The 24944-nt window shown below is 46.0% G+C and overlaps 1 protein-coding gene across 13 annotated transcripts in view; it reads right to left on the reverse strand.

The window, feature by feature from the left end:
• The window catches only part of LOC132381212 (potassium voltage-gated channel subfamily A member 2-like), a 76281-nt gene extending 66474 nt beyond the window's left edge, over positions 1-9807 (reverse strand). For 6 of the 13 annotated variants that reach the window (XM_059950535.1, XM_059950523.1, XM_059950533.1 and 3 more), the window contains exons 1-2: positions 9517-9653; positions 9004-9092 (exon numbers count right to left, since the gene is read on the reverse strand). The gene's annotated coding sequence lies outside the window, so the exon portion shown is untranslated. The other 7 variants (XM_059950531.1, XM_059950525.1, XM_059950532.1 and 4 more) reach the window with 4 other exon arrangements.
• Positions 9808-24944: the final 15137 nt, after the last annotated feature.

The raw sequence follows: 24944 nt of genomic DNA on the forward strand, positions 1-24944 counted from the left end.
AAGCCCCCTGTCTGAGGGTAGTGTGGGGGAAAACCCAGTCTGAGGGCAGTGTGGGGGAAAACCCAGTCTGAGGGTAGTGTGGGGAAGCCCCCAGTCTGAGGGTAGTGTGGAGGGAAACCCAGTCTGAGGATAGTGTTGAGGAAGCCCCCTGTCTGAGGGTAGTGTGGGGGGAAACCCAGTCTGGGTAGTGTGGGGAAGCCCCCAGTCTGAGGGTAGTGTGGGGGAAAACCCAGTCTGAGGGTAGTGTGGGGAAGCCCCCAGTCTGAGGGTAGTGTGGGGGAAAACCCAGTCTGAGGGCAGTGTGGGGGAAAACCCAGTCTGAGGGTAGTGTGGGGAAGCCCCCAGTCTGAGGGTAGTGTGGAGGGAAACCCAGTCTGAGGATAGTGTTGAGGAAGCCCCCTGTCTGAGGGTAGTGTGGGGGGAAACCCAGTCTGGGTAGTGTGGGGAAGCCCCCAGTCTGAGGGTAGTGTGGGGGAAAACCCAGTTTGTGGGTAGTGTGGGTGGGAAACCCAGTCTGAGGGTCGAGTGGGGAAGCCCCCAGTCTGAGGGTAGTGTTGAGGAAGCCCCCAGTCTGAGGGTAATGTGGGTGGGAAAACCCGGTCTGAGGGTAGTGTTGAGGAAGCCCCCAGTCTGAGGGTAGTGTGGGGGAAAACCCAGTCTGAGGGTAGTGTGGGGGAAGCCCCCAGTCTGAGGGTAGTGTTGGGGAAGCCCCCAGTCTGAGGGTAGTGTGGGGGAAAACACAGTCTGAGGGTAGTGTGGGGAAGCCCCCAGTCTGAGGGTAGTGTGGGGGAAAACCCAGTCTGAGGGTAGTGTGGGGGAAAACCCAGTCTGAGGGTAGTGTGGGGGAAGCCCCCAGTCTGAGGGTAGTGTTGGGGAAAACCCAGTCTGAGGGTAGTATGGGGGGAAACCCAGTCTGAGGGTAGTGTGGTGGGAGCCCCCAGTCTGAGGGTAGTGTTGAGGAAGCCCCCAGTCTGAGGGTAGTGTGGGGGAAAACCCAGTCTGAGGGCAGTGTGGGGGAAAACCCAGTCTGAGGGTAGTGTGGGGAAGCCCCCAGTCTGAGGGTAGTGTGGAGGGAAACCCAGTCTGAGGATAGTGTTGAGGAAGCCCCCTGTCTGAGGGTAGTGTGGGGGGAAACCCAGTCTGGGTAGTGTGGGGAAGCCCCCAGTCTGAGGGTAGTGTGGGGGAAAACCCAGTCTGAGGGTAGTGTGGGGAAGCCCCCAGTCTGAGGGTAGTGTGGGGGAAAACCCAGTCTGAGGGCAGTGTGGGGGAAAACCCAGTCTGAGGGTAGTGTGGGGAAGCCCCCAGTCTGAGGGTAGTGTGGAGGGAAACCCAGTCTGAGGATAGTGTTGAGGAAGCCCCCTGTCTGAGGGTAGTGTGGGGGGAAACCCAGTCTGGGTAGTGTGGGGAAGCCCCCAGTCTGAGGGTAGTGTGGGGGAAAACCCAGTTTGTGGGTAGTGTGGGTGGGAAACCCAGTCTGAGGGTCGAGTGGGGAAGCCCCCAGTCTGAGGGTAGTGTTGAGGAAGCCCCCAGTCTGAGGGTAATGTGGGTGGGAAAACCCGGTCTGAGGGTAGTGTTGAGGAAGCCCCCAGTCTGAGGGTAGTGTGGGGGAAAACCCAGTCTGAGGGTAGTGTGGGGGAAGCCCCCAGTCTGAGGGTAGTGTTGGGGAAGCCCCCAGTCTGAGGGTAGTGTGGGGGAAAACACAGTCTGAGGGTAGTGTGGGGAAGCCCCCAGTCTGAGGGTAGTGTGGGGGAAAACCCAGTCTGAGGGTAGTGTGGGGGAAAACCCAGTCTGAGGGTAGTGTGGGGGAAGCCCCCAGTCTGAGGGTAGTGTTGGGGAAAACCCAGTCTGAGGGTAGTATGGGGGGAAACCCAGTCTGAGGGTAGTGTGGTGGGAGCCCCCAGTCTGAGGGTAGTGTTGAGGAAGCCCCCAGTCTGAGGGTAGTGTGGGGGGAAACCCATTCTGAGGGTAGTGTGGGGGGAAACCCAGTCTGAGGGTAGTGTGGTGGAAGCCCCCAGTCTGAGGGTAGTGTTGAGGAAGCCCCCAGTCTGAGGGTAGTGTGGGTGGGAAACCCAGTCTGAGGGTAGTGTTGGGGAAGCCCCCTGTCTGAGGGTAGTGTGGGGGAAAACCCAGTCTGAGGGTAGTGTGGGGAAGCCCCCAGTCTGAGGGTAGTGTGGAGGGAAACCCAGTCTGAGGGTAGTGTGGGGGAAGCCCCCAGTCTGAGGGTAGTGTGGGGGAAAACCCAGTCTGAGGGTAGTGTGGGGGAAGCCCCCAGTCTGAGGGTAGTGTTGGGGAAGCCCCCAGTCTGAGGGTAGTGTGGGGGAAAACCCAGTCTGAGGGTAGTGTGGGGGAAGCCCCCAGTCTGAGGGTAGTGTGGTGGGAGCCCCCAGTCTGAGGGTAGTGTTGGGGAAAACCCAGTCTGAGGGTAGTATGGGGGGAAACCCAGTCTGAGGGTAGTGTGGTGGGAGCCCCCAGTCTGAGGGTAGTGTTGAGGAAGCCCCCAGTCTGAGGGTAGTGTGGGTGGGAAACCCAGTCTGAGGGTAGTGTTGAGGAAGCCCCCAGTCTGAGGGTAGTGTGGGGGGAAACCCAGTCTGAGGGTAGTGTGGTGGAAGCCCCCAGTCTGAGGGCAGTGTTGAGGAAGCCCCCAGTCTGAGGGTAGTGTGGGTGGGAAACCCAGTCTGAGGGTAGTGTTGAGGAAGCCCCCAGTCTGAGGGTAGTGTGGGGGAAAACCCAGTCTGAGGGCAGTGTGGGGGAAAACCCAGTCTGAGGGTAGTGTGGGGAAGCCCCCAGTCTGAGGGTAGTGTGGAGGGAAACCCAGTCTGAGGATAGTGTTGAGGAAGCCCCCTGTCTGAGGGTAGTGTGGGGGGAAACCCAGTCTGGGTAGTGTGGGGAAGCCCCCAGTCTGAGGGTAGTGTGGGGGAAAACCCAGTTTGTGGGTAGTGTGGGTGGGAAACCCAGTCTGAGGGTAGAGTGGGGAAGCCCCCAGTCTGAGGGTAGTGTGGGGAAGCCCCAGTCTGAGGGTAGTGTTGGGGAAGCCCCCAGTCTGAGGGTAGTGTTGGGGAAGCCCCCAGTCTGAGGGTAGTGTGGGGGAAAACCCAGTCTGAGGGTAGTGTGGGGGAAAACCCAGTCTGAGGGTAGTGTGGGGAAGCCCCTTGTCTGAGGGTAGTGTGGGGAAGCCCCCAGTCTGAGGGTAGTGTGGGGGAAAACCCAGTCTGAGGGTAGTGTGGGGGAAAACCCAGTCTTTGGGTAGTGTGGGGGAAAACCCAGTCTGAGGGTAGTGTGGGGAAGCCCCCTGTCTGAGGGTAGTGTTGGGGAAGCCCCCAGTCTGAGGGTAGTGTGGGGGAAAACCCAGTCTGAGGGTAGTGTTGGGGAAGCCCCCAGTCTGAGGGTAGTGTGGGGAAGCCCCCAGTCTGAGGGTAGTGTTGGGGAAGCCCCCAGTCTGAGGGTAGTGTGGGGGAAAACCCAGTCTGAGGGTAATGTTGGGGAAGCCCCCAGTCTGAGGGTAGTGTGGGGGAAAACCCAGTCTGAGGGTAGTGTGGGGGAAGTTCACAAGCGTCGCAGTGTTTGCAGTGTCAGTAAAGCATGTCCACAGCTTACTGTGCGTCTTTGGAACGTGGGATGAAACCGGAATACCTGAAGGAAACAGACATGGTCATGGGACAATGTACAAACTCGTTACAGACAATGTTGTGATTCAAACGCTGATTGGTGACTGTAACCTCGACCACCAATGATACCGTACTGGCTACTGTAAATTACCCTGAGCATCGAGATGGCTAGTAAGAGAACTAGATAATGGGGAGGGCAGATGGGGTTATAGATTGAGTTAGTGTAAATCGGTGCTGGTATGGATGCTGGTATGTTTTCCAGCTTTCATACGAGACCGCGTACAGGAGCCAGATATACCAACTAGTGGAGTGGTGTCATAGCAACCACCTTGTACTCAACGTAAGACAAAAGAGCCGACTGTGGACTTCAGGAAAGATATGACAAAGGAACACATACCAATCCTCATAGGGGATCAGAAGTGGAGAAAATGAGCAGTTCCAAGTTCCTGGGTGTCACGATCTCTGAGATTCTAACCTGGTCCTAATATATCAATGCTGTTATAAAGAAGGCAAGATAGCAACTATACTTCATTAGGAGTTTGAAGAGACTTGGTACGAGAACAAAAACACTCAAAAACTTCTACAGATGTACCGTGGAGAGAATTCTGTCAGGTTGCATCACTGTCTGGTAGGGCAGTGGGTGGAGTGGTGGGCCGCTGCACGGGACTAAAAGGAGCTGAGGAGGGTCATAAATTTAGTCAGCTTCATCTTGGGTACAGCCTATAAAGTACCCAGGACACCTTCAAGAAGTGGTGTCTCAGAATGGCTGTGTCCATTATTAAGGACCTCTAGCACCCAGGGCATGCCCTTTTCTCACTGTTACGGTACAGAAGCCTGAAGGCACACACTCAGCGATTCAGGAACAGCTTCTTCCCCTCAGCCATCGGATTCCTAAATGGAATTTGAACCCATGATCACTACCTCACTTTTTAAAAACGTATTATTTCTGTTTTTGCATGATTTTTAATCCATTCAGTATTCATATACTGTAACTTATTTATTTATTTATCTTTCTTCTATATTGCATTGACCTGCTGCTGCTAAGTTAAGAAATTTCACTACACACATGCTGGTGATAATAAACCTGATTCTGATTCAAGATCTTCCCAGTGAAGTCAAGGAAGAGAAAGAGGGAGGTTTGAGTAATCACAGAATTGAGTATTGTCAGCCAAGTATTTGCTGTGTCTTGGGATGTCATTGCAGAAGAGCTTCATGTGGAAGAGCAAGGTGCAAAAGTTAACCTTGGGCTCAGGAGAGTTAATGGCTGTGAGGCAGCAGAGAGGAGCAAAAGCAGGCGCTGCCCAGTGGCCTTGAGGGAGGTACCCACATCTAAACTTATTTCTCTAACCTGGTAGTTTTTCTCTTTATCCATTCCCCATTCTGGTTCCCCTCTGCTTTTCTGTGACAGCACTGTGTAGATGTGCTCAGTGGTGGTGAGGGCTTTATCCATGATGGACTGGGAGGTGTTCACTACTTTTTTGTAGGCTTTTCTGCTCAAGGGTACTCCTTCTGGAGTTAAGTATCAACCATCATCAAAGACCCTCACCATCCAGGATATGCTCCCTTCTTGCTGCTGCCATTAGGAAGAAGGTACAGGAGACTCAGGATTAACAGCACAAGATTCAGAAACTGTTATTACTCCTCAACCATCAGAAAGGAGGTTCAGGAGCCTCAGGATTCACAGCACCAGGTTCAGAAACTGTTATTACCCCTCAACCATCAGGCTCTTGGACCAGAGGGGATAACGTCACTTAACTTCACTTGCCCCATCATTGAAATGTTCACACAACTTATGGACTCATTTTCTCATGCTCTCGAAATGTATTTATTACTATTATTTCTCTTTTTTTCTTTTTGTATTTGCACAGTTTGCTGTCTTTTGCACACTGGTTCTTTGTCCATCCTGTTGGGGGTGGTCTTTCATTTATTCTATTGTGCTTTTTATATTTAATGTGTATGCCTGCAAGAAAACAAAACTCAGGGTTGTAAATAGTGACATATATGTATCTTGATAACAAATTCAATTTGAACTTTGATATACTGTCTTGAGATGAATTTTCTTGCAGGCATTTATAGGAAAAATAAAATGGGTACAATAGAATCTACTAAAAACTATACATACAGTCCATATAAAAAGTATTCACTCCACCCCCCCAGAAGTTTTATTATTTTACAACATTGAATCACAGTGTATTTAATTTTGCTTTTTGACACTGATCAACAAAAAAAGGCTCTTCTGTATCAAAGTGAAAACAAATCTCTACAAAGTGATCTAAATTAATTACAGATAAAAACACAAAATAATTGATTGCATAAATAATCACTCCTTCAAGTCAGTATTTAGTGATGCACCTTTGTCAGCAATTAGAGCCTTAAGTCTGTGTGGATACCTCTCAATCAGCTTTGCACATCTGGACACTGCAATTCTATTCTTCTTTACAAAACTGCTCAAGCTCTGTCAGATTGCATGGGGATTGGACTGAGGTTTGGACTCTGACTTGGCCACTCCAGGACATTAACTTTGCTGTTCTTAGCCATTTCTGTGTAGCTTTGGCTTTATGCTTGGGGTCAGTGTCTTGCTGGAAAAGAAATCTTCCCCCAGGTCTTACAGACTGCATCAAGTTTTCCTCCGGGATTTCCGCGTATTTTGCTGCAATCATTTTACTCTCTACCTTCACAAACTCTCCAGGGCCGGCTGCAGTGAAGCATTCCACAGCATGATGCAGCCGCCACCATGCTTCATGGTAGAGACGGTGTGTTTTTAATGATGTGCAGTGTTTGACTTACACCAAAAAATAGCATTCAGTCCAATGGCCAAAAAGCTCAGTTTTGGTTTCATCTGACCATAGAACCTTCTTCCAGCTGACTTCGGAATCTCCTACATCCCTTCTGGCAAATTCTAGCCAAGATTTCATGTGAGTTTTTTTTCGACAGTGGCTTTCTCTTTGCCACTCTCCCATAAAGCTGTGACTGGTGAAGAACTGGGGTAACAGTTGTTGTATGCGCAGTCTCTCTCATCTCAGCCACGGAAGCTGGTAACTCCTCCAGAGTTGTCTCTTGCTGGCCTCCCACACAAGTGCCCTTCTTGTACACCTATTCAATTTTTGAGGACAGCCTGCTCTAGGCAGATTTACAGCTATGCAGTATTCTTTTCATTTCTTAATGATTGACTTAACTGTACTCCAAGGGATATTCAGTGATTTGGAAATGTTCTTGTATCCATTTCCTGATTTGTTCTTTTCCATGACCTTTTTGTGAGTTGCTTGGAGTGTTCTTTTGTCTTCATGGTGTAGTTTTTGGATACTGACTCACCAGCAGTTGGATCTTGCAGGTATAGGTTTATTTTTACTACAATCAATTGAAACACCTTGACTGTACACAGTGATCTCTGTTTAACTAATGATGTGACTTCTTAAACCAATTGGCTGCATCAATGATAATTTGGTGTGTCATATTAAAGGGGGTGAATACTTAAGCAATCAATTTTTTGTGTCTTATATTTGTAGTTAATTTTGATCACTTTATCGGGACCTGTTTTCATTTTGGCACGAGAAAGTCTTTTTCTACTGATCAGTGTTAAAAAAGCCAAATTAAATCCACTATGATTCAATGTTGTAAAACAATAAAAGATGAAAACTTCTAAGGGGTGAATACTTTTTATAGGCACTGTATTTAAGAACTAACAAATGTGTAAAAGAAGTCAAACTGTGCAAATAAAAACAAATAATTCTGAGAACATGTCCTAATATGAATCTGTTGGTCACAGAATCATTTCAGTCTTGAGGTGAATGAAGCTATCTACATCACTTCAGGTGCCTGATGGTTGTAGGGTAATAACTGTTCCTGAACCTGGTGATGTGGGATCGAAGACTTCTATACCTCTTGCCTAATGGTTGTATCAAGAAGAGGGCATAGCCCGGATGATGGGCGTCCTTGATGATGGATGCTGCTTTCTTGTGACAGCGGTCCCTGTAAATATGCACAATGGAAGGGAAAGCTTTGCCTATGATGTATGATGTACTGGGGTATGTCAACCACTTTCTGTAGCCCACAAAGAGCAGATCAGGTAAGAATGGCAGATGTTATCCCTGAGTAGGTTTTATTACTGCTCAACAGTTACATGGGTCAGTTCTGCAGCAACACAGTGGGATTCCAGAGAAGATTATGGAAAGAAAGTCGAGTTTGCAGGCTGCAACTGCTGGCTAGTTGGAAGACTTCCTGCACTCTGGAGAAAATATTGCTTTAACAGAAAACTTACTCTCACACAACAAGTTCACATTTAAGGAATGTCAACTTCTGCAAAATCAATTTGTCATGCAGGCTACACACTACAAAAGGTCACTATCCTACAGGGGCCTGATAACATTACAACGAACACAGCAGTCAGCAGTTCTACACAATGACCACTTTGGTGAAAGGGGGGACGGGAAAGGGGGAAGGGAAAGGGGGACGGGAAAGGGGGAAGGGAAAGGGGAAGGGAAAGGGGGAGCTGGAAGGATGGGGAACAGATAAGAGGGAGAAAGTAGGGAGGAGGGGGGCCAGGGGAGATTGGGGATGGGGAAATGTGGAGGGGAGGGGGAAGGGTAAGAGAAGCAGAAGGGGAGGGTGTAGAGGGAGGAGGGAAAGGGGAGAGGGAACTGAAAGGGGTGAGGGGGAAGGGAAAGGGTGGAGAAGAGAGGGAAAGGGTGGGGAGGGGTAGGGACAGGAGAGGAGGAGGAGAAAGGGAAAGGAGGAGGGGTAGGGTAGAGGAAGGGGGAGGGGAAGGGAAGGGAGGGTTAAAAGGAGGAGGAAGGAAAGGAGTGGAGGGTGGTCTGGGAGGATATGGTCTGGGAGGGAGGCAGAGGGCAATCGGGTGGGTTGCGGAGGGTAATCAGAGAGGGAGGGGAGGCCAATTGTGGGAGGGTAATCGGGGGAGTGGAGTGCAATCGGGGTGGGAGGCAGAGGATAATCGAGGAGCGGGGAATAGCTTGCGGAGAAATGTGGAGAAGAGCCGGGAAGAGCGTGCAGAGTGCGGGGAACAAGGAAAGAATCGTCAAGGAGACAGTGAAAGTGAGGAAACGGCGGAGGTGTGGAGAGGAGGGAGGGGTAGACGCGAGTGAGAACGTGGTATCTCCTTCCACTCTCTCACCGTCCCCTCTGCAAGCCCTACCTAGGACCATTTTCCTTCCCATCCCCGCCCGCCGTTCTCTGCTGCTCACGCCTCCCCTAACACCCCCCCCCCCCACTCTCTCCTTGCCGACCTTCCCTTCCCCGACCCCATTCCTTCCCCTCTTTAACCACCTCACTGCATCCTATTCCAGCCCCTCCCCCCTCTCCGGCGACGGCAGCTGTTGAATAAAAGAACTGGGGAAAAAAAACCAAACACACACTTGTTTACCTCGGCTGGGAACAGACTGACCTTGGAGAACTGCTGCACTCCTTAGCGGTGAACGGCGCCCCAAAATCCTGGAGCCTGGAGCCCTGGATCCGGGAGCCGGGATCTGAAATCTGTAAAAAAAAGGGATGTCACGAAAATGTCGATGCCCAGCTCGCCAATGTTGAAGTCCCACGTTAGAGCTTAGTCCAATGCTCAGCTGTTGCTGGGCCAACAATACCGGCCGGGCACAGAGCATCGCATGTTGGTGAGGGGCACTGCCCCCTTTACCTGTCCACTGCTCCGGCGCCGAGGGCAAATGCTGCTCCCCCACCCCCTTCTCCCTGTCCCCGAGGGTGCTCAGAGCCGGATCACGGCTCAGAGCCGGCTCCCACAAGGGAACAGAGAGCGAGAAGAGCCCTCGAAACTCCGAGAGAAAACAGCTCACTCTCTCTGCCGTTCTCCATCTTTCTCTCCCTAGCGCACTCCCCCCTCCACGCCCCTCAAACCCTCTGCCATTCTGTCGCTTGCTCTCTCCGGCGTGTCAATAACCCTCACCGTTTCCTTTTCACGGCACGTCTTGCCCAACTTGTTCGCTCTCAGTGAGGCCGGACCACACCTGCATTGTACATTCCGCTCCGGCTGATGCTACAGTGAAGTTGCCGAGTGCAGACCAGACGCGATCATCTCCACGCAAATACCTGTGAGAGACGTGCCACAGCTGGAGTCGGCCAGTCGGCCCCTTCTGCTCCGCCTTTCATTAAAATCCAGCGTCGCTTCCAGTACCGCTTCCCCTTAACCCCCCTCCCCCCGAGCCCTTGCGGTTCAAACGAGTCTTCATTTCCACTTTGAATTTAGTGCCTCCCGATACACAGCTCTCTGGAGCGAACAATCCCTCAGATTTACCCGCCCTTTTTCAGCGAACAATTTTGCAAAAGGGCGGTTCTTTATTTTGTAATTATGCCCCTCTGGAACCATTCTCCCAGTATACAACTCCCGTCAAAATTTCTAATAAGATTCCCTCTTATTCTTCCATATTCCAAGGACTGTAGGCCTAACCTGTACAATTTCCCTTCAGACATTAACCCCTTCGTTCTAGGAATCAATTTAGTAAACCTGACTGATAGAGGCGCGCAAGATGATAAGAGGTGGTGTTGGGGTGGGGGTCAGCCAGTTCCTTTTCCTCAAGGCAGCACGAGAAGGAGAGCAGGGCATAACGGGAGGGGGGGGGGGTCAGAGGTTCTTTATACACAGTGAGTGGTGGGTCCCTGCCAGAGGTGGTGTTGGGGTGGGGGTCAGCCAGTTCCTTTTCCTCAGGGCAGCACGAGAAGGAGAGCAGGGCATAACGGGGGGGGGGGGGTGTCAGAGGTTTTTTATACACAGTGAGTGGTGGGTCCGTGGAACTCCCTGCCAGAGGTGGTGCATTGGGGGGGGGGGGATTTCAGATACGCACATGAGGAGTAGGTCGGCCTGTTCCCTGTTCTGCAACCCACAATTCCCCAGTCGTTTCAAACGGTATCTAAGATGGTAAGAGGCACAGGTACAGTAGGCAGCCAGTGCGAGGGGCATAATTTTAAAGTGATTGAAGGAAAGTATGCCTGGGGGGGGGGGGGTAGGTTTTTACACACACAGACTGGTGGGTGTCGGTAGAAACAGAGACCTTTGGACTGGCGCATGGAGGGCTGTATGGAAGTCCTGGAGAACGGTCTTTCGCCGTTACTCGACTTTCCATAGATGTTGCCTGACCTACTAAGTTCCTCCAACATTTGGTGCGTGTTATTCTGGATTCCAAGCATCGGCAGAATCTCTAGGAACGATCAGACTGACGCTGGAGGAGGTTAAAAGCTCGGCGCAGCATCGCGGAACGAAGGACCTGCATAGTACGTTAAATCTTCTTTACGGTGCCCCAATGCAGACTCGAGATCAGTTTATCAGGACAGCAAAGAATGAGAGATCCGGTGCCTCATAGCTCCCGTCACTCCTGCTTGATCCTGACTCGGCTTCTGCCTGCGCGGAGTTTGAACACTCAAAGCCCCTCCCCAACCCCGTGCTCCGATTTCACAAAGTCGTTAAGTTAGACAGCAAGGAAACAGGGCGTTCGGCCCAACTCGTCCCTGCTAAGATGTCTATCTGAGCTGTTCCCCTTTCCCTGTATTTGACCCATATGCTTCCAAACTTCTCTGCCCAGGCATCTGTCCTCTAAACATTGTAATTGTACCTGTCTCTGGGAGCAGGTTGGGACGTGGGACTAGCCGCTGAAGATTGTTCTCGGCGTCTCTGTTTTTTTTTCCTGTAGGTTTATAATTCTCACGTGTGCCAAAGCCGGTCTGGTGTACTGCTTATACAGATTAAATCTGAGGTAAAATGAAAACGCAGAATAAAGTTTAAAATCTGTCGAAAAGTTCAGTGCAGGTAACCAACAAAGTGCAGGACTTTAACGAGGAAGATTGTGAGGTCAAGAGACCATCTTATCATACAGGAGTCTGGCAACAGTGGGGTAGAAGCTGTCCTTCAGCTCACAAACTCCTGCCCGATGGGAGAGGGGAGAAGAGAGGATGTACTGGGTGGGTGAGGTTTTACTGAGACACGTAAAAGTATAGACAGTAGAAGTAGAGAAGGGAGGCTGGTTTCTGTGACGTGTCCACAACTCTGCATGTTCTTGTGGTGAATTGGAGAGCACCCAAACAGAACGCTTTGTACAAAGCGGCAATAAATATTGCCAAGAGTCGCCAGGGACATGGGGAATTTCTTCAACCTCCTGAGGAGGTGGAGGCATTGGTGAGTTTTCCCGGCAGTGACGTCAACGTTGACCAGGAAAGGCTATTGGAGATGTTCGCCCCGAGGAACTTGAAGCAGTCAACCCTCTCAAATTCAACACAGTTAATATCAGAGTCAGAATCAGGTTTAATATCACTGGCACATGAATGAAATTTGTTAACTTAGTAGCTGCAGTACATTATAATATAGAAAAAAATAAACAACTAAATCAATTACTATAAGTGTATAAATGTACATTAAAATAGTGCAAAAACAGAAATAATATATATTTAAAAAGTGAGGTAGTGTTCAATGTCCATTTTGGAATTGGTTGTTAGCATTGTTCCTGGATTGCTGAGCGTGTGCCTTCTGGCTTCTGTACACTCTTCTCGATAGGAACAATGAGAAGAAGGCATGGGTTATTGGGGTCCTTAATAATGGACGCCGTCTTTCTGAGGCACCGCTCCTTGAAGATGTCTTTGATACTGCGGAGGCTAGTAACTATGATTGAGCCGACTAATTTCACAACTTTCTTTAGCTTCTTTCAATCCTGTGCAGTAAACCCACCAATACATATGGTGACAAGAACATGTGCACTCCCCCCACCCCTTTCTGAAGTCAATGACCGGCCCTTTTGTTTTGCTGACATCGAGGGAAAGGTTGTTGTCAGGACACCACATCACTCAGCTCTCTATCTCCTTCCTGTACTCTGACTCATCAGAATCTGAGATGGGCGCACTATAGTAGTTTCTTCTCAAAGTTGTGGGTGGAGTCAGAGCAGAGGGTGACAGGATTAGCTGAGGTGGAGTTAACGGGAATGTGGGGGAGAATAAAAGAGAACTAATCTATATAACTACTCTAGTTCTTAATGATCAACGTGGGCTCAGTGAACCAAAGGGTCGGTATCCATGTTGTTTGGGCAGGAGTGGTGCTAACTGCTGTGTATTGAGTGTTACAAGAACAGAGAATGGACAAAAGAAATAAGAACAAAGAAGCCACCATTGTCTCATACCTAAACCAGCTCCGAGGGAAAAGATAACATTAGCTCATAAAACAGCCAGATCCGAGAGGTGTGACACCTGTGTCTGAGAAACTAAGAAGCTTATCGAAAAATACGGTAACAGATATTCAATTATAAAATTCACTGAAAAATTGCACATGTATTGGTGATTATATAAAAATGTAAGCAAACACAGGAAAGTTAAAGTGCAAGAAAAACACATCACAGGAAAAACATCTCCAAGAAGCACTGCCACAAGAAAGCAGCATCTCTTATCAAGGATCTCTCCACCCCTACCATCCAGGCCATTCTCCCTTCTGGTTGCTGCCATTGGGAAGGAGAGAGGAGTCTCAGGTCCCACACCACCAGGTTCAGTGACAGTTATTATCAGGCGCCTGAACCCGTGTTGATAACTTCACACCATAACAATAAACTGATCACTGAACACAAGCTATGTTCTCTGTATTATCGATCTATCTCTATACATTTGTTTATTTATCCATTTATTTGTGTTTTTTGTATTTGCAAATTTTGTCTTTGTATAATACACTTAAAATACTGAAGGAACTCAGCAGGTCAGGCAGTATCTATGGAAATAGATGTCTTTGTGCATTGCTTTTCATTGATTCTATTGTACTTTGTTTTACCATGAATGCCTGCAAGAAAATGAGTCAGGGTAGCAAATGTTGACATATACATACTTTGATAATAAATTAACTTTAAACTTTGAAATACAAGAAAGATAACAACCCTACATCCTCATGCAGGTGTACTTGTGTACCTAAATAAAGTGGCCACTGAGTGTATGTTATTTGAACTTTGGACTATTTCTACCTTCTCCATCATTTAATAAAATCGTGGCTGATCTGATTCTGGATTTCTGTCTGTCTCAGGTAATTCTTCACCTCCTGCTTTTTAGATACTTTCCTCAGCCTTAAAAAACATTCAAAGTCTTCGTTTCTGCCACCTTTTGATGAAGACACCAGTCATTCAGAAGGAAACTAAATCACCTTAACAGTTTGAAATGGGCAGCATCTTATTTTTAACCACTGCTCCCTAGTTCCATAGTCTCTGACAAGAAGAAATACCATCTCCTTGTGCCAAGAAGGTTAACAAGAATGATCATGGTAATGAAAGGTGTGAATGAGGTGTGCACAAGTCCAGAAACAGCTATGGGCCTAGACACACTGGAGTTTAGAAGAAGGAGGAAGGATCCCATTGGAACCAATTGAATATTGAAAGAGTTAGATAGAGTGGACATGGAAAGGATGTTTTCAGTGATGGGGGTCCCTAAGATCACAGGGCACAGCCTCAGAACACATGGGCGTACCTTTAGAATGGAGTTAAGGAGGGTTCACCAGAGGGTGGTGAATCCATAGAATTTATTGGCACAGATGGTGTGGAGGCCAAGTCTTTCAGTATATTTAAAGCAGAGGTTGACAGGTCCTTGATTAAAAACATCAAAGTTTACAAGGAGAAGGCAAAACGATGTGTTTGAGAGGGATAATGGAAAGGTGGAGCTGACTCGATGTGTCAGATGGCCTTATTTATGCTCCTATGTCTTTTTGTGCTGTCATGAACCACCAGGGTCTTGTGTTCTTCACTTGAGTTGCTTCACATTACTCTAAACTCTCACAAGTACAAATTTAGTTTATCTGGTGTTTCCTCGTGACACAACTTTTCCCACTCCACGTAGCAGTTCAGTAAATCTCTGTGTTCCATCCACTTATGCTCTTTGAACATAGGAAACCCAGTATGGTACATCGTGCTTTGAATGTGATCCCGTCAGTGCTCTAGATAAATAGAATATTATTTTATTTATTTAAATACACAACACAGAGTAGGTCCTTCTGGCCCTTTGAGCCACACCGCCTCAGCAACCCCTGACAACATCAATTGAAACCTACCCTAATTAAAAGACAATTTACATTGACCAATTAACCTACCCGGTACGTCTTTGTACAGTGGGAGGAAACTAGAGCACCAGGTAAAGTCCACACTGTCACGGTCTGGTTTGAAGTCCGCATTCCGGACTGCGGACTCCGGACTCCATGTCCTCCGACTGTCCCTCGCTTTGGCTTGGTCTCAGGCATCTGCACCTGAGGCTCATCAGTTGGCTGTGAATGTAAGGGGCTCTGGGATTGAGTGTAGTTGTGGGGTTGTTCTGTCAGTCTCTTCTTGGACTATCCACTGTTGAAAGGTGAGTTATTTGAGTGAGTTATGGATTTGACTGTTCTGTAGCCTGCCTCAGTCTTCTGGCTGCCTTGAGTCTTGAAGCCACCCCAGACTGAGCTCCTTTCCTGTCCCTTGCCTCTGTTGGGTAAGCCAGGCCAGATTGCCATTGCCCTGTGGTTGGCTTTGCCCCTTCCTGTCCCTTACCTCCATTGGGTAAGCCAGGCCAGATTGCTGTTGCCCTGCGGTTGGTTCTGTCCCTTCCCGTTCTTTGCCTGTCGGGTTGTGCCCTGTATCCTGCCCAGGAGATCTGCGTCCTGCCCGGGAGTTCTGCTCCCTGCCCAGGAGACTAGTTCCTTGTACCTAGTCCCTAGCTGGTTCTGCCCCTTCTTGTTCCTTGCCTCTGTCGGGTTGTACCCCACGTCCTGCCCGGGAGGCTAACCTCCTAGAACTCCTAGCCTCTGGCCTCAAGACCCTGGCTTCAAGCCAAGCCTCAAGACCCCAGCCTCAAGCCAAGCCTCAAGACCCCGGCCTCAAGCCAAGCCTCAAGACCCCAGCCTCAAGCCAAGCCTCAGGACCTCCACGAACACCACGGTCTCCACGACTTGCCCTGTCCTGTTCCTAGTACCTCAGTGTCTGCATCCTGCATTTGGGTCCAGTCTTCAAGCCCCCTTTATGACACACACATTCCAAGGAGAGGATGTTCAGACTCCTTATGGAGGATGCTGGGATTGAACTCTGAACTCTGACACTCACAGCTGTAAAATAGCAATGCACTAACTGCTATGCTATCTGTGGTGCACACTTGTGCTGACAGCTCTTTCCACACTCTCACGACCCACTGAGTGAAGAAGTTTTCCTTCATGTTCCCCTTAAACTTTTCCCCTTTCACTCTTAACCCATGACCTCTGGTTGTAGTCCCACCCAACCTCAGTGGAAAAAGACTGCTTGCATTTACCCTATCTATACCCCTCAGAATTTTGTATACCTCTATCAGTCTCCTCTGTTCTAAGGAATACAGTCAAAACCTATTCAATCTTTTCTTATAACTCCGGTCCTCCATAGTCAGCGACATCCTCGTAAATTTTCTTTGCACTCTTTCAACCTTATTTACATCCTTCCTGTTGGCAGGTGACCAAAACCGCACATAATACTCCAAATTAGGCCTCAGTAATGTCTTGTACAACTCTGACATCACATCCCCTGAATTCAATACATTGATTTATGAAGAGCAATGGGCCAAAAATTTTCACTGTGACCCTACCTACCTATGATGCCACTATCACCAAAGACTCCTGCAAATTTCTACAGATGTACCCCCTGGAGAGCATTCCAACTGGTTGCATAACCACCTGGAGGGACCACTGCACAGGTTTGGAAAAAGCTGCAGAAAATCCACCCCATTGGCCTCTGCATCCAACACATTATCCTCCACAACATCTGTCATCTCCAGAGGGATCCTACCACTAAACATATCTTTAGATCTCCTCCTCCGCTTTCCACAGGGATGACTCCCCCTCCCCCCATGATTCCCTTCTCCATTTGTCTCTCCAAACTAATCTCCCTCCAGCCTTATCCCTGTAAGCAGCCAACTGTAAGTGTTACACCTGCCCATACACCTCCTCCCTCATGTCCAATCAGGGCCCCAAACAGCCTTTCCAGGTGAGGCAATGCTTCACCTGCAAAGCAGCTGGGGTTGCCTATTGTGTCTGGTGAACCTGATGTGGCCTCCTGTACATTGGTGAGAACCTTTGCAAACTGGGGGACTGCCTCTTTCAGCACCTCCACTCCATCCACAGTGGGATTTTAATTCCATCCATTCCCATTCCAACATGTCAATCAATGGCCTTCTCTTGTGCCAAGATGATGCCACCCTCAGGGTGGAGGAGCAACACCTTATATTCTGTCTCGGTACCCCAACCTGATGGCATGAGTATTGATGGTGGGGGAGCTACGCAGCCTTGGTTGTAGCATGGATTCGGCCTCAAGCTTGCTTGCCAGTTGCAGCAGTCCAGAGGAGGAGATGCTGGAAGCATCCATGCTGGATTTGGGGGCTGGCCGTGTTCGCTCCTGGGAGATAAGCTGGACTGCACGCACATGTGCCTATGTTCGTCTGTGAACTGCTTGTTCTTGTCAACAACAACCACGTACCATCAATTTAAAGGACATGTTACTCAGGGACTTAGGCTATATATATATTTTTTTTTAAAATATATATTTAAAATATGTATATATGTCAAAAATTCATATATAAAATATATTTTTGATGTGACTGTATGCTTACTTGTGATCTTATGCGTGTTTTATATGCCATGTTGCCATATGCTGCATATGACTATAGATACTGTGTTTTGCCCCTTGGCCCCAGAGGAACTGTTTCATTTGGCTGTATTCATGTATGGCTGAATGATAACTGCACTTGAATTTGAACTTGAAAACAATAACAGAATGTATAATAACATTTTACAGCTACAGATGAAGTCCAGTGCAGCCTGACAATAAGTTGCAAGAACATAATGTGGTAGATTGTGAGGGCATGAGTCCATTTTATTATAATCATCTTCAAACAGTGGGGTTGAAGCTGTCATTGAGCTTGGCGGTACTTGCTTTTAGGCCTGATGGGAGGAAGGAGAAGAAGGAATGTCTGATTTGGGTGGGACTGGCTGCTTTTCGGAGACAGCAGGAAGTGTAGACAGTACCCAGGGAGGGGAAGCTTGTTCCTGTGACGTGCTCAGCTGTGCCACCAACTGGCTGCAGGTTCTTGCAGACCCACTGGCATACTAAACCACGGATTCGGATAGGATGCTTTCTGTGGTACATTGATAAAAATTAACAGGCTCTGCGGGGACATGCCAAATGTTTTTAGTCTCAGGAGGAGGTAGAGCCATTGCTGAGCTTTCTGGGCTATGCCAGAGGAGACCATTGGTGATGCTGTCTCCTCGGACCCTAAAACTCTCAGCCCTCTTGACCAGCACTTGACCAGTGACGTAAGCAGAAAATGAGTACTGCACCTGTCCTGAAGCACTTCAGTTTTGCTGACTTTGAGGGATAGGTCATTGTCACTAGGCTGTGAGGTCAAGACTGAACCCACTCCATTGGTGCAGTTCTACTATTTGTGCCTTTGTCAGCCCTGAACACCTCGTTCCTCACTGCTGCTTTTAAACAACCATCCATTTCCAAAGACATGTCCTTCAGTGCAATTCAAAAATACAACCCCACAAGCACAATTCCTGACAGGTAACCTGTCACCTTTGCATGCACAACGATATCTCCTTTAAGGCCACACGTGTCACCCATCACAAGCCATTCTCTTATCTCAGGGTGATCTTGCCAAATGATTGCAGAGAGTCTAGAGAACCTTGCCTCCTTGTCTCCTTGTCCTGAATATGTCAAAAGTAGACAGGTTAACAAATGTAGCTTTTGTAAAATAAAAATGTTCACAGGCAAGGACACAGTATTTCCCATTGTAAGTTGAGAACTGGCGTTTCCTAACTACACTTTCCTGAAAGAAAAATCATCAATACTGTTGTGCAGTCAGACTCTAGGTATCAAGATATTTGTATAATTTTCATCTGTGTTCTGTGCCCACCTCAATGATCAAAGTTCAAAGTAAATTTATTATCAGAGTATATATATGTCACCACATACAATCCTGAGATTTGTTTTCTTGCAGGCAATCACAGTAAATACAAAACACACTATCGAATTAATGAAAGACTGCACCCAACAGAATGGTCAAACAAAAACAACCCACTGTATGAGCAATAAATAAACTGTACAAATACAAAAAGAAAGAAAAATAGAAATAATAATAATTATCATCATCATCATAAGAGCTGAAATAGCCCACCGAATAGAGTATCAAATGGATAACCTGAGCAAGAATGTTAAAGGAAAAGCTAAGGGAATATAATGTTCATACACGATACGAACAACCTAACCAAAGCAAAGTATCCTAACCAAAGCAAAGTAACCTAACCAAAGTATCTATAAACCAAAGTTTATAGATACATTAAAACATAAGCTTGGTGCGTACAAAGGTTGACTAAGTAGATACATGAAATATGCCAGGCAAAGAGAACACAATTATCAGTTCAGAAACATGAAAAAGGTTAATACAGTTCATAGAAACTAAAATTGATGCACTAAAATGACTCCAACCCTAGCACAGAATTAACCACAAACAGAGAGATAATGAACTTTTGGTCTAATATCTGGTCAAACAGCGTGTTGCACAATCAAGAAGCAAGCTGAATTAGGGAGGACAAAGAGCACGTACACACATGATTGAAGAAATGCACATTCCTGTGTTACGTACTCGTGACACATGACAGTGGTGCCCTTGTCATGTGACTGGGGTTGAAGCTGTACTGGACTTGAGGTGATGGTCTTGTGATGGTGGAATGACGTCATTTTCCCGCCAGTAGAGATCATGTGATGGGTTTTTTACAGGTTATAAAAGGTAGACCCCACCCTGTGAGGAGGGGCAGTTCGTGGCTGGATTTGCCAAGTTGACTTCATGCCACTGCGTGTTTGAAGTGATGACGCAGTTTAGTTGAAGGGTGAAGTTTTTATTTAATGCCTAAAGTTTAAAAGGTTAATGCCAACAGGTTCTTTATGATTCTGTTAGTTCGAGGGAATTAGAGGAGAGTGAAGATTCAAGGTTGGAAGTAAAGATCGAGGAGAATCGCTTTCTACGGTGAAACGGGGGCGACCTTTGTTTGATCCTTATTTGGAAGGATTTCGTTGACTATCTTCGTGTTAATCCCTAGGTTTACCTAGAAAGGATTGAAGGTAGTGGAGAAGGAAAGGTCAGTGCCTTTAAGCCGTTCTGTTTCGTAAATTCTTCGTGGGAATTTCGACGTCGGGAATCGAAGCAAGCGACGTGAAAGAGAACTTAAATCGTCCTGTAAAGTCTCTCCTTTTAAATGGACTGTGAGCATATCGAACTTTTGGCAATATCACTTTAAGAACTGTTTTGGAATATCACTTCAAAGAACTGTTTTGGGAATATCACTTTACGAACTGTTTGAACAGCCGCTCAGCAGCTGTTTCCGGTTACGGTAGTGTTTGTTTACTTTTGGGGGGTTTGTTTTCTGTGTTTAATAAACGTGTTGTTTTATTATAAGAAACCCTTGCCGAACTCATATATTTATTGTTGCCTGAATACGTAACATTAAATATGGGGGCTCGTCCGGGATCGAATTTTTTGAGTTTAAATGCTTGCTAACTTTTAAATCGGTGTTTTGGAAACGGGGATTACTCGGTTCTTTTGTTTGGCTTGTTGTGGTATTCGGCAGCAATGAATATTGATGAGTTTCTGGCTTCGCCAGCTGCAGAGGTGTTGGCGAAGGCGAAAAAAACTGAGGTGTTTGAGCTAGCTAGTAGATTGCGACTTAAAGGTATTTTGCAGACTACTTCTAAGGCTGTAATACAGAGAAAAATCGCGTCACACTATGTGGATTCGGGTGTTTTTGATGAATCGATTTTAGAGTCCTTTCAAATAAGTAATCTGGAGATGCAGTTGCAAATCGAACAAATGAAATTGGAGAGGTGTAAATTGGAGGCAGAACAAAAGAAGAGAGAATTTGCATATGCAATGGAGGAATTAAGGACTGGAAATCAGTCTTCTGGTTCTAAAAAAACGTTTGTTGCTAGTCAAGAAATTAAATTGGTCCCTCCATTTAGTGAAACAGAAGTGGAAAGGTATTTTCAACATTTTGAAACTATTGCACGGATGTCAGAGTGGCCGAAAGATAAATGGTCAGTGTTGTTACAGAGTGTAATTAAAGGCAAAGCACAACAAGTTTACACAGCTTTAACAGCTGCACAAGCTCTTGATTATGATATTGTAAAGAGTCATATTTTAAACGCATATGAGTTAGTCCCAGAAGCATATAGGGAAAGATTCAGAAGTTTGAAAAAGTCTGTGGAAAAAACTTATGTGGAATTTGCCTATGATAAAGCTATGTGTTTTGAGAGATGGGTTTCTTCTAAAAATGTAAATGGGGACTATGATACATTGAGAGAGCTGATTTTAATGGAGGAATTTAAAAGAAGCATTCCTGTTGAAGTAAGGACTTACTTAAATGAGAAAGATACTGATGCTTATATTGATGATTTAGTGACAGGAAATGATACTTGGGAAGCACACATTATTGCGATGGAGAAATTGTTTGAAAGGCTTTCAAAAGCTAACTTAACTATTAATTTAGCTAAGAGTGAATTTGGACATGCCACTGTGACTTACCTTGGTTATGTTGTGGATCAAGGTAAGGTAGCTCCTGTTCAGGCAAAAGTTCAGGCAATTTTAGAGATTCCCACTCCAACGGGGAAAAAAACTCTCAGAAGGTTTTTGGGAATGGTAGGATATTATCGGAAATTTTGTAAGAATTTTGCTAATGTTGCCCTTCCATTAACTAACCTTCTGCGGAAGAATGAGAAGTTTGTATGGACAGTGCCTTGTCAAGAAGCATTTGAAAAATTGAAAACAATGATATGTCAACAACCTGTGCTTAAGGCACCTGACTTTGGAAAACCTTTTTCATTGGCTGTGGATGCTAGTGATGAGGCTGCAGGAGCAGTATTAATGCAAAGGAATGAGGGGAATGAGCTTGATCATCCAGTAGCTTACTTTTCTAAGAAATTTAATAAGCATCAAAGAAATTATTCGACAATAGAGAAAGAATTGTTATCTCTTGTTTTAGCTTTGGAATATTTTGAGGTATATGTTAGTACAACTCAGAAACCACTTATTGTTTACACTGATCATAATCCGTTAGTTTTTCTGAGTAAGATGAAAAACAAAAACAGAAGGTTATTAAATTGGAGTTTGATGTTACAAGAGTACAATATTGTGATAACTCATATTAAAGGTAAAGATAATGTGGTTGCTGATTGTCTATCTCGATGTTGAATGTACATTGTAATTTTTTTTTTGGAGTGGTTTTTTTTTCAATTGTAACACTCCTACTGTATTGTGACTTATAAGCTGTTATATGATGGTGTTGTGTATTGTGTATGTTATAAAATTTATACCTTTGTTTTTCTTGTAAGCAATTGTTAAAAATTTTTGTTCTTGTGAGACCAAAAATGTTTTTTTTGGAGGGAGGTGTTACGTACTCGTGACACATGACAGTGGTGCCCTTGTCATGTGACTGGGGTTGAAGCTGTACTGGACTTGAGGTGATGGTCTTGTGATGGTGGAATGACGTCATTTTCCCGCCAGTAGAGATCATGTGATGGGTTTTTTACAGGTTATAAAAGGTAGACCCCACCCTGTGAGGAGGGGCAGTTCGTGGCTGGATTTGCCAAGTTGACTTCATGCCACTGCGTGTTTGAAGTGATGACGCAGTTTAGTTGAAGGGTGAAGTTTTTATTTAATGCCTAAAGTTTAAAAGGTTAATGCCAACAGGTTCTTTATGATTCTGTTAGTTCGAGGGAATTAGAGGAGAGTGAAGATTCAAGGTTGGAAGTAAAGATCGAGGAGAATCGCTTTCTACGGTGAAACGGGGGCGACCTTTGTTTGATCCTTATTTGGAAGGATTTCGTTGACTATCTTCGTGTTAATCCCTAGGTTTACCTAGAAAGGATTGAAGGTAGTGGAGAAGGAAAGGTCAGTGCCTTTAAGCCATTCTGTTTCGTAAATTCTTCGTGGGAATTTCGACGTCGGGAATCGAAGCAAGCGACGTGAAAGAGAACTTAAATCGTCCTGTAAAGTCTCTCCTTTTAAATGGACTGTGAGCATATCGAACTTTTGGCAATATCACTTTAAGAACTGTTTTGGAATATCACTTTAAGAACTGTTTTGGAATATCACTTCAAAGAACTGTTTTGGGAATATCACTTTACGAACTGTTTGAACAGCCGCTCAGCAGCTGTTTCCGGTTACGGTAGTGTTTGTTTACTTTTGGGGGGTTTGTTTTCTGTGTTTAATAAACGTGTTGTTTTATTATAAGAAACCCTTGCCGAACTCATATATTTATTGTTGCCTGAATACGTAACACCTGATATACAATGGATATACTGATAGAGGTTATAAAGATATCCATAACTGTAAAAGTACAGGCAATGATAATATTTATAATTATTGGTATAAAAATTTATGCCTTCATCTGTACCTATTAATGCACATCAACAATTTTCTTAAAATTCCTGAATAAGTGCCTGAATTTTTGACAGAAGGTAAAACTCCTTTTACTGAAAAGGAAAATCAGAAAAGATCCATCAAAATATTGTCCTATTACTTGTTTACAAATGATATATAAAATTGTAACATCATGTAGCTGGCAACCAATCACCACTCACTTAGATAGCAGAATATACTTACAGAGGAGCAAAAAGAATGCTGAAAGCATGTAAAGATCAACTGGTAATAGATTCCGTAACTCTAAATCAATCTTTCATGATGCTATATTGACTACCAAAAGGCACTTGACTCTGTCCCACACACATGGTTAATGGAAGTTCTTAATGTATAAAAACTACACCCAATTATTGTAAAATTCTTTCAACATCTGATGAAGCACTACTGTACTATAAGCACCCTATCGATTACCAACCAACAAAGAACAACCACTGTTATGAAAATAAACCAAGGCATTTCCAAGTCAACTCTCTAAGTCCACTATGGTTCTGTCTAGCTTTTCACCCACTCTCAAATTTACTGAATTGGACAAAAATCGGATATTAAATCAGAAACAATGAAATGAGCTCTACTGTAATGCACCTTCTATACATGGATGATTTAAAATTATATGCCCTTTCATCAATAAAACTAAAGCAACTAATCCAAAGAGTAGAATTATTTTCAAAAGCTTTAAGCATGAACTTCGGACTGGATAAATGCAGAACATTAAACATACAACATTGCAATAGAGCCAATAGAAAACAAAACAGAGCAGCAGGATATAATATAACCGATGGATGAATACCTGGCGAGCTGAGGTCGGCAGCTGATGCCCCAGTAGGGGTAATGTACTTAACTAGTAACAGCAAAATAAGTAAACTGAAAACTCTCAGTATCAGCTCCATTGACCCACTTTCAGTCATAGCTCCAGGGATACACAGGGCAGAATAGGCCCTTCAGCCCATTGAGACTCCACTGACTCCTCTTATTTTACAGAGTCTTGATGAAGGATCTCAGCCCAAGACATTGACTCTTTATTCCCCTCCGTAGATGCTCCCTGACCTGCTGAGTTCCTCAGCATTTTGTGTGTGTTTCACTGAACTTCCAAAAACTGTTTATATTTTACACTAATCCAATTTTTCATTCTCCCTGCACATTCCCATCGGCATTCCAGCTTCCGTAACCTATCCTAGGGATGATTTACGGGTGGCCAGGTAATCTTTCATTGTCTTTCTGGGCGTGGGGGTGGCCAGAGAGAATGCACACGGTCAGCGCTCAGGGTACGGACTGAACCGAGGTCACTGATGCTATGGGGCGTCAGTCCATCTAACTGCACCACTTTGGCACTTTTGGTGTGGGAACGTCAGAGACATACACACAGTGTCCACCTTATTAGGTAGAGTAGGATGGGCTACAGTGGTAGAAGACGGCAAGCATAGCACCCACCTTACAGCTCGTAGTGTTGTTCGTTCAGAGATGCTCTGCTGCACATCACGGTTGTAATGTGTGGTTACCGTTATCTAAAGGTCAGCTTAAACCAGTCTTGCCATTCTTCTTTGATCTTTCATGTTTGCCTACTGAACTGTCACCTCACTGGGTGATTTTTGTTTTCTGACTGTTCTCTATAAACTCCGGACTCTGTTGGATGTGAAAATCCTAGATCAGCAGTTTCTCAAACCACCCTGTCTGGCACCAACAGTCGTTTGTGTCACTTAGATCCCATTTCTTCCCCAGCTTGATGTGTGGTCTGAACCACTGAACCTATTCTCATGCTTTTTTGTTTTGAGATGCTGCCCTTTGGTTGACTGATTAGATACTTACATTAACAAGAAGGTGTACCTAATAAAGTGGCCACTCTGTGTATTGCTGCATCAATGGGCACCTTTGGCCTGATCAGCACTTCCTGGGGGATGACTTCCTTCTTTATTG

This window comes from Hypanus sabinus, chromosome 25, assembly GCF_030144855.1.
Source record: "Hypanus sabinus isolate sHypSab1 chromosome 25, sHypSab1.hap1, whole genome shotgun sequence".
Classification (NCBI taxonomy): Eukaryota; Metazoa; Chordata; class Chondrichthyes; order Myliobatiformes; family Dasyatidae; genus Hypanus; species Hypanus sabinus.